Here is an 11,183-nt window from a genome sequence, read left to right on the forward strand (position 1 = left end):
TTTGATTAATATGATTAGGTTAGTACAATATAACCCATATTATGTGTTCCCTTCTTGTTAGATCATATATAAATTTGTATTTGGTATAGTTTAACAGTCAACCTTCACGCTATATCATTAGAGAGAAACTAGAATAAGAAGGGTATTTATGTCATTTGACTAGGGCAAAAAGTATCTAGATTGTCACAAAATCTTTTCTTTGTTCTGATTTTGCTGGCTGATTATTTCTACAAAGAGGCTTATATATCAGATCCAGCTAACGTTTTAAGTCCGATATGGAATGTTATGTTGGGTCAGTTATTGGATTGTTGTTTAATTATTTGACTTTGCTATGTTTTTTTCTAAAGCTTGTTAACTCCATATGTTACTTGTTTTGGCAGTTTATTGTGTGGGGTCAAATGCTTGATATTAAGGAATTAAGTTGAACCAAAGGACTAAAACTTATAGATTATAGGGAATGCAATTTGACCCTTGAGGTCAAACAAACTAAAATTGACTTCAAATTGATTGTTTTGTTACAATATATTGAGAATAACTTAATGGGAAAGTTGTTCTTTTGTAACACTTTTGTTGATCTGAACTTTGAAAGCAATGGGCTTGATTAATATTTCAAAGTGTATGTTGAATCTGATTTTTTAAAATTGCAGTTGAAGAAAGTAAACATCACTTCAACAGGATGTGTTATTATGGCCCTCGGCCAGTTGCACAAACGGTTTTATGGTTGATGTGTATCTTGATGGCCATTTTGTCTAACAATGGGAACAGTTTTTCATGGTGTAAATAGTTTATATAGAGGTATTAAATTGACATCCAGTATGAAGTTTTATGGTTGATGTGTACATTCATTTTATTTCAATGAGATTCTCTAGATATATTAACAAATAAATAACTATTTTATAAATAATTTAAGCGTTTTAGAATATTTGACCTCATCAATAACGTATTGGTTTGTTCCATAGTGCTTTAGTTTATGTCAACTATATGATGGGACAAATTAAGGCGTTTTGTATTTGAAAGTTTGAAACACATAAATAAGAGTTGTCCGAAGACATCTAGAGGCTTAATGATCATGAGATGTTAGTAGAGACTTAACAAGCGATTTAAGTCGAGCCATCTTTAGCTTAGACTCAGACTCGAAGTTAAATGAGCCAGCTTGACACGAGCTCACGCTGCTTACAAACCAAGTTAGCTCGACTTAAGTCATAGACTTTATGACCACCCGAGTCTTTTATAAACTGACTTTATCGATTCATGTAACGTGTAAACTCAACTCCCTTGCTATTGTTAACCTTAAAGGAATATGAACCTTGAATATTTCATTAACATAATTGCCCTATATATACAAGGAGAGAATCCCTCTATTTAGGGGGATAAAATCATGTTTCTAATAAGCTAGATATACATTCAAATTAACAAGATAGACATTATATTTAACACATGCTCTATTAGACCTCCGCAGTCGAATCTGGAGGCTCCCGGAGGCTAAGACTGGCTCTAAAGTCTTCAAATAACGCCCTCGGTAAGCCCTTCGTAAAGATGTCTGCTACCTGATATCGTGAGGGGATATGTAGCACGCGAACTAGTCCCCGATGAAACTGTTCACAGACGAAATGGATATCAAGTTCAATGTGCTTCGTCCATTGATGTTGCACCGGGTTTCCAGATAAGTAAATTGAGCTGATGTTATCACAGTAGACCAGAGAGGCTCGTGAAAGAGGGCGATGAAGCTCAAGAAGTAAGTTTCGGATCCAACAAATATCAGCAACCACGTTAGCTATACCACGGTATTCAGCATCTGCACTCGAACGTGAGATCATTGGTTGTCGTTTTGACGACCATGAAATAAGATTGTTGCCAAAATATACGCAGTATCCTGATGTCAAGCGTCGTGTGTCTGGGAAGCCCGCCCAGCGTTGGTATATGCTCGTAATGTGGGGGAAGACATAGGGCCGAGAGTGAGACCAAGATCAGACGTTCCATGTAAGTAACGAATAATTCTTTTTCAAACTTTCCTAGTGAGTAAGACGAGGAGAGTGCATGTGCATGCAAATTTGTTGGACCGCATACGAGATATATGGTCACTTGAAAGTAAGATATTGAAGGGCACCAGCTAAGCTTTTGTATAACGAAGGGTCTTCGAATTCAGGGCCGGATGAACCGAGCTTGCCCTTGGTGTTAACGGGTGTGACAACGAGTTTGCATGATGCCATGGCTGCCCGATTAATGATATCATGCGTGTACTTTTGCTGAGATAAAACATTATATTACCCGTCCTTTTAACAGAGATACCCAGAAAGTAACTAACTGGTCCAAGATCTTTCATAGCAAATTCAGAGCTGAGCCGATCCATAAGGGTAAGACGAAGCTGTTCAGATGAGGTTGTCAACAAGATGCCGTCAACGTATAGTGAAAGATACGCTGTGTCTTGACCCCGATGGTATATAAATAAGGAGTTATCACTCCGACATTTTATGAATCCCAACGATAGTACAAATTCAGTGAACCGCTGGTACCTTGCACGTGGAGCCTGCTTCAAACTGTAAAGTGACTTCTTAAGTAAGCAGACGTGGTCTCGATCGACGTGTCTTGTCTTTGAACCCGATGGGTTGATACATATATACCGCTTCGTTTAAGTTCCCGTGTAGGAAACGCTTTTGTGATGTCAAGTTGATGAACAGCCCATGCTTATGATAAAGCTAACGAAAGAATTGTATGAATCGTAGTCGGTTTAACAACCAGACTAAACGTCTCCTCGCAATCAATACCAACATGTTGACTTCGACCATCGCATACTAAACACGCTTTATAGCGCTCCAAAGACACATCCGATCTGTATTTATGTCTAAATAACCACATACTTCGGATTACATTCATGTGTGGTTGGCGGGGAACTAACTCTCGCGTCTTATTATTAATAAGTGCATCGTATTCGTTAGTCATGGCATTCCGCCGTTCAGGAGTGGACAAGGCGGTTTTGGGAGATTTTGAAAGCGGTTCAATGGTTGAAGTGTGTAGGTTAAAGTGTGTTTTGGGTTTGGAAATTCGGTCCATGGCGCGAGAGCGCATGGTACGGGTTACATAAAGTGGTGGAGGTGGAGGATTAGAGTTGGGCACGGGCGGTGGCGTAGATGTGGTGGATGGACCCTTGGTGGATCGGTGTCGGCGGGAGTATGTGTGGAGTGGTGGTTGCTATTGGGAAGCGTGGTTTGGCGGCTGATGTGCCGTATGAGTGGGTTGTTCAGGAACGGGATGGGTGGTCGTGGCAGGCGCAGCGACTGGGTGGGTTGTGGAGGCAGTAGCAGGTGTGGTAGAAGGTCAAGGTGTGGTAGCGGATAAGGGAGTAGCGGATGGGATGAGATTGTAGGTTGAAAATGGTTCCACAGGCTAGGGTGTATGGGTTCAGTGAGAAAAGTGTACGGGTCGGATGGAGGTTTAGGCATTTTGGCGTATGGGAAAGTTTCTTCATCGAATATTACATGACTAGATGTTGTAATTTGACGGGTGGATAGGTCAAGACAACGGTAGCCCCGATGGTTGGGGGGATAGCCGAGAAAGACACAAGCGTTTGAACGATGTTCGAGTTTATGGATTGTAGTGGGGGGTTTGAGGGGATAGCAAAGAGACCCGAATACTCTCAGGTGGTCGTATGTGGGGTGACGGTTATAGAGTGTTTTAGTAGGGTTGTTTAGGTTGTTTGGTTTGTTAGGGGTGATGTTGAGAAGGTAGGTTGCGGTTTCGAGAGCAAAGTGCCAAAAGGTATTGGGTAGGTTAGCTTGAGCAAGAAGGGTGCGAACCATGTTGTTAAAGGTGCGAATTTTACGTTCCACTTTGTCATTTGGGGATGAAGTATATAGACATGTGAGGTGGAATGCCATGCCATGTTGGGTAAAGAATTGGTTGAAGGAACTATTGATGTATTCCTAGCCATTATGTCACACCCCAACCTACGGCGGAATATGCCGGGGCGCGAGTAATTGTATCATAGCTTAAAGACACTCATAATAATAATAAGTGTCAATATCTAAATTTATTTATTCACAAAAATCGTACACAAATAATTCAATTGAAAAATAATTTAATACAACATTTAAACTTTATAATTTTTAACCTAAAGTTCAAAACTATGTCTTCACTTCCGATAACTTCTTATAACAACCTGCATTATGCATTAAAATAATTTGTCAATAACACATGTTGAGCGAGTAATTCACAGTTTGGTGTAAATATAATAATAATATGAGAAATAAACAATTCCTTACGTATGTTAATAGCATCAATTAATATAAACAAGTATAAATGTCTTTTCAATCATGCCACTAGAATGCGGGCATGTCTACTCGGATGAATTCACAACCAATCACAACATAAAATAAAATTAACAAAAGTGTCTTTTCGAACGTGCCACTAGATTCAGACATGCCTACTTGGACGACTTATGATCATACTTTGAGGATGAGGATGAGGATGAGGATGAGGATGAGGATAAGATACCAGCCAACCACAAAGCAATAAACACATAATTCATATAAGAATTAATAATCAATTGAGCAATACCACAACCAGGCAAATAATGGAATTGGTTTGAGTATAATAGTATAATAATTAATTTCTAATGCGCATAATGCCCCCAAAACAAAATAGAGAAAAAGGGATGTGATTACTGACCTTAAAATAAATGAAGGCGATAATGAGAAGACGCGTAAGGCGGACTAGTTAGTTCCACGAGAAGCTTTGATGATAAGTCGTAATTTTAAAGGCATGGCTAAAAATGAATATTTTAACGATATAAACAAACAAGACATGATGGGTGTATGGATTTGTTTCACACCCCGCCAAGGCGGAAGCGCAGGCACATGACGTTATATATACCGTAAGCATATGATTATTGCCAACATAGTAGCATTAGGATACAATTAGTTTTAAAAAGCGTTTATAAACCATACCATGTTTTTAAATAAATTAGTTTAAGACAAACTTGGGATTTCTTGTATATGACGTCAAATATCAGTAGGGTTATACAAGCGAAACCCCTCCAAAAGGTATCCTAATTATGCTTTGAGGTCCCATCTTCATTATGATTCCTTACGTAAATTGTTAATTCCCTGAAAAACATAAATTTTAAAAAGTCAACACAATGGTTGGTGAGTTCACAGGTTTTGAAACTCGATATGAAATCACATTATTCATAAAGCATTGAATCAGTTCACAAAAAAGTATATGATGATCTGTTGAAACAAATGTGATGATCCTCCGTAGACTAGCTAAATCTACGAATTAATATGACGAACCCTGAGCCTATAACCAAACCACGACTTTAATCCATTTGCCCTGTTTAATCTCTCATATTGAAATATACGCACCCCGGTTCGATGCAATATCGGTGGTTAGCGCGACTAACCTAGCAGTAGGGGGAATGTCAACGCTGATAGTAGTATCCGTATATTCCAATGGCTAATCCCGTTAGTTAATGGTTATACTATGCAAGCATGCTAAGGGACTTATAGCACTACATAGCCTAACTCAAGTTCGCATAAATATCGAGTATTTTGTTTCTGATTATTGTATATAAAAGCAGTTGTGTATGTTTCTCCCTCTGTTTAGAAAACAGTAAAAACAGTAAAAGGGGCCATCAACTCACCTTGTGGGTTTAGCGGTTGTTTGCTAGCAATCATAATTTAAACCCGGTTCCGTTTCCTTCACACGTCCTAAACGTGTAAGGTCAGTTAGTTCGTTATCAACTCGCAAGTCGGTTTATGCTAGTCACTTTCACCCAACTAGCCATCTTGTTTATCATATTTGTGTTGGTTGCTTTCACCAACCGAACGTTTTGTTTATCAAGTTTGTGTTGGTTGCTTTCACCAACCGAACGTTTTGTTTATCAAGTTTGTGTTGGTTGCTTTCACCAACTGAACGTTTTGTTTAATTTCTGGATGACTCGTTGGTGATAAGTTTTTATATTCCTTTTGAAAATAAATATTTATATTCTTGTATAAATAATAAGAATATAATTCTTTTTAATGTCGGTTTCATTTATATATCAGCGATTCATTTGGTCAAGTAATATATATTAAGATTGTATATATATTTCTAAATAATATTTCTTTAAGTTACGACCAATATTTTTGTGAAACATAATATGTTTCAAACTGAATTTATATATAGTTTTGGCCGTTTAACTTGTACAAATTATTAGTTTTACATCAAAAACATATATATTTACCCGAAATATATATTTCTTTAAGTAACCGTTTTGACACAAAGTGTCGATATTACAAATAATCCTTATTACGTGTCATTTTAAAACATAAAACTTAGTTTTATTTAGAAATCAAATTTAAGTTTTATAGACTTATACATACATATTGTGTTTTTAACAGGAAGAATAATATAAATATATTTTTGTTTACTTGAAGAATTACGAACACATTTTGACTCTAAAATACGTTTATTTCTATTTTAAAAATCGATTCTTTTATTTTCAAAACATATCTTTCCATTTGTATGTCCAGAAAGCCACAGTTTTATACTCAACTTAATATTATCCAAATGTCTCCTCACAAGTAATGTTTCTAAAAAATCTTGTTATAAACCAAGAAAACCCTGTTTCTACACTTTCACTTTATGTATCCAAATCTAAATACCTTTATATATTCTTGTACCAAACTCCATTTTAACAATATGAGTTTACGTAAAACATAGTTAAGATTTGTAACTCCTAATTAATTATGTCAAACTCTTCATAAAGTTATACATATAAATGCTCTAAACTTTCGTAAGTTCTCTCTCTTTTTTCTTTCTTTCTTTCTTTCTTTATTTTTCTTTTTCATAATAGTTTTCTTACATAATATTTTATCTATATCACCCCCTGCTAATCAACATTTTTATATTCTTCCAAACCTTAATGATTTTGCATGTATAATAAATTTATGTTCATGTTTTTAACATTATCTAAACATGTAAATATGTAGGGTCTTGTTTAGGTGAAAGTTTAGCATAAACTTTTGCGTAAAGTAACACTAGGTTTAGGAATGTGTAGCTCACTTAGTTTAGGATTAAGGTTGAGTGAGAGGTTAGAGAGTCTTGAGCTCGTTTCTCCATGTAAAACTCGTATAACTCCTAAGAGGATGACTTCTTCACCCTTTTAACATATAGGAAACACAAGATAACATAGGTTAGTAAGGTGTTTATGCGTGTATATGATCCGTAGAGAGAGGTTGAGAGTTTGTAGATCGAGAAAGAAAGTGTACGTGTGCATGTGGATATATATATGAAACTAGAGAGTGACAGTAAACATGAGAATGCATGCATGTATGTATTACCTTAAGAGGGAGGGAGATTGTAGGGAGAGGAAAGGTGGGGGAAGACGGTGGTGGTTCCGGCCTCCGGGGCGGTGGCTCGCGGTGGTTGTTAGAGAGTGGAGGCGGTTCCCGGTGGTGACGGAGGTGGCCGTATGTAGTGACGAGTAGGCTACGGTGCCGGGGGGGGTGGGGTTGTTACGGTGCGTTACGGTAACGTTTCGGTGTGTTACGGTGTACGGCAAAGGTGGTGGCGGGTTGGCTACCGTGATGTTACGGGTCCGTTACGGCGTACTTTCAAGGGTGCTACAGTTGAGACGGTGGAGGTGGCGGAGGGGAGTTATGGTGGTACCATTGCGGCCATGCGGGATTAGAAGGGTGGCGGTGGTGGCGGGCTGTTAGTGGTGATGTTACGGTGTAACAGAGATGGAGCTAGAGAGGTGAAAGTGGCTGGTGGTGTTTTATGTGGTGGTAGGTGGCGGTTTGATGGTGGCTCAATGGTGGTCAAGAGTTACTGCCGTGAGGAAATGATGGTAGTTTGGGTCTGGTTACAACAAAGGGTGGAGAGAGGGAGAGAGTAGTTTATGTATGTTTTGTGTTATGTGAGCTCACTTGGCTAGTTTATAATGTGAAGCACCAGCATCATGATATGCCATCTCCACTTTGGTGGGATGGTAAAGGCTTTAGGCCTTTGGGTGAGAGGTTCAGGGTTCGATTCCTGGCAATGGCGGTTTATTGTAAATAGTATGAGGCAAGCTTAAACATTCAAAAAAAAACACCAACATCATGATATGTGAGATTGAGTGTTGAAAGTATTTAGATTTGGAGTTGGTGATAGAGTGTGTAAGTAACCAAGTTACTAATAATGGAGTGGTGTTGTATCAGAAAAGAAGAAAAGACAGGGCATGGGAGGTGTTTTGCATGGCTATAAAAATCTTTCACCAGCCCTCTTAATTTTTCATATAGTTGATGTGTACCCTATTTAAAATAATTACATATATGGATGTGTTTTGTTTGACATGGTTTGTCACGTGAAGACAAATGGGTGGCGTGTTGGTGGACTTATTTTGCATGAAGGATTTTTTTTTCTATTCATTTGCTAGCAATCTAGTTCCAAAGCAAATAAAGTGGGGGTGAGTTTGGTGCAATACTTCATATAGACTGTATCCGTAAGATTTAGTATTGAGATTTAAATGCGCATTAATTTACAAATCAATAATATTAAATGTTATTTGTAAGCTAATTATAAGTCACCTAAATTTATATTTGTGTTTTAGTTGTTTAGTTATTCAACGATTGACTAGAAACATTAAAAGTATGTTAGATGATTAGGTAATGTTTTATGGAGTTTAGTTGCCAACATCTCCATACTCCAATGCATCATATAGTTTAAATCCTCGTACATTTGTTAATCGATAATAGTTCACAAAATAATTAAAATAGTGAACGCTCAAAGAATCATTTACTATTCGGTTTTCAAATATTTTTTATATTCAATCTCATAACATAGGATTGAACTCTTCCGGTTCATTTAAATGTATGTCTGATTCATTTAAAAGTATTTATCACCAACACTCATATCCATCGACACAATTTGAAATTCTAGCAGTTTAAATAAAATAAATTCCTTGCATGCAAATTGCCATGCATATGGCTTTTATGATAGACTCGTTGTGATTAATCTTAACGAAATTTAATCATGCGGGAATTAACGTTAAGGAATCATAATCAAGCATTGTACGGTAAGTGGCTTAATTTACGGAGTGTCACAATTTGGGATTGATAACTATATTTTATATAAATTTTATTGAAGTTAAAAGAAATGCATATATGATTAATACGAATTCCCTTTTGAAAAATAACGAGTTTTGAATTTATTATATATATATATATATATATATATATATATATATTAACGAAAACTTGTTTTGAAAGTTTAGTGATGATCGATTCGTTTAGTTGGGCAAAAACTATTCTTAGTTTGTTTATTATTAAAAATTATATTAGGTTAAGTTAAGAAAATAAATAGAGTTAAATATGCATATAATCATATATACACACACGCACATATACATATACGGAATGGTTTAAACGAACAAGAAAAAGATTCATATTGAGAGTTCAACGGTGTTCAGTCCGTTAAACTTGTATAAACAATATGAATTTTAATATATTTATAGTTTAAAATATGCTTACTTAAAACTAAAGAAAATTGAAAATAATAAAAAGAAAACATCCAAAACCGTTCATGGGGTTCGAACCCGCGACCTCTCTAGGTTTGAGCTCTCACAAGAAATGTATTGGCCAACTGGGCCAGCCTCTAATTTTGGTTATAAGGTGGAAACAATTATTTTTATGCACAATCCAAAATATTTCCCCAATTTATATAAACCCTAGATGTCAAGAATTTCAATTCACAAACAATTGCCCTCTGTCAATCAAAATTGATAGAGGGCTTTGATTTCCCACATTAAAATGACTTGGAAGCACAAAATAATTACCACCAATCGAGTTTGTATTGATGTAGAACGGCACTAAGGGTTTCACGGCCAACAACACACATTAATCACGCTCTAGAACAGCTTCTGGGTTTAATTGGTTTAGGGGTTTGATTTGGAATGTTGTAGAGACGGTGTGGGTCAAATTAATTGCGTTTTAGACGTGCATATATAATGATTTGAGGTCGTCTATTTCTGCGGTTCATTTGTTAACGAATTTGGTATACCAAGCTGTCAATTAGTCATACATACTATATACTTTGACCTCGTGATGGACAAGGAATGAGTAAAGGCGTTCAATCCCATCAATTACGGCTTTAATCATGGATTCAAAATGAGAAGGGGGAGGGGGGTCGCTGACCTGACGGGGAAGAAGACAGGAAACAATTTTTTTTTAATATTTTGCATTCTAGTCCCTTGAGTTTGGTTGTTGATCAAGATGGATAAAAGATGTATTTTGCATTAGTTTGATAGTTCTTAAATTACTTATTTACTAACGAAACTAAATCGGGTGACATGTAACGAAACAAAATAGTAAGTAATAAATTTATTTTTCCTTAAACACAATAGTCCGAATAATATAATAAAATAAAATAAAATAAATGAAAATTTTAAACGGGTCGGGTTTTTCAGGTTTGAAATTGGCGAATGTTACAGTATTCACATTTTTTTGAAAATTTCTTCCCGAAATTAGGATATAGGAAAAAAAATAAGGATAAACCAAAACACTTAATCATTTCCGTAATAAAACGAAACAACACAGATGCTCGAGTGACCCGAAAAACGCTACAAATGGGTAATATGACAAATCCAGTTATATATAGGATGTACCAGCGGCGTATCCACCATGACCTTGTCATATTATATATCATTTGTACCGTTGTCCTATATACCTCGGTTCTAAGTTGTTCGCACACCAACGTACTCACCATGACTTCCTGAGGGTTTCGGTAATTATGCGTGCACTCATAATTACTTATTTCGTCGCATGGACCGCATGGTTCGCTCCGATGGGTGGGTTAAAAAAAATCATAAATAGACGTTTTAGAAAAATCTTTTTGAAAATCAAGATAAAATTCGGAATAAATGTAAAACAAAATTTAAAGACCATTGAAAAATAAAGAAAACTCTTGAAGTCAAATATCAAGATAACTAGTGCAACACCAAAACGATTTAACAAGCTTACATATCAAAATTCTTAGAGTTAATGTATATCGATATAGAACGTTTGAAGGACTTAACAACTTGTTGGGTATTAAAACAAAAATGAAAACTCTTTTTATAGTAAGCAAAAATAATCATCACACTAGTTAAGTCGAATATATGAAGCATTGGGGGGTCATGAGAGGCTAAAAATTGTGTAAACATATAATAACCACACGAAACTAAC

Source organism: Bidens hawaiensis, unplaced genomic scaffold (genome assembly GCF_021521415.1).
Source record: "Bidens hawaiensis isolate Kalapana, Puna unplaced genomic scaffold, B.hawaiensis_p1.1 tig00058844_1, whole genome shotgun sequence".
Classification (NCBI taxonomy): Eukaryota; Viridiplantae; Streptophyta; class Magnoliopsida; order Asterales; family Asteraceae; genus Bidens; species Bidens hawaiensis.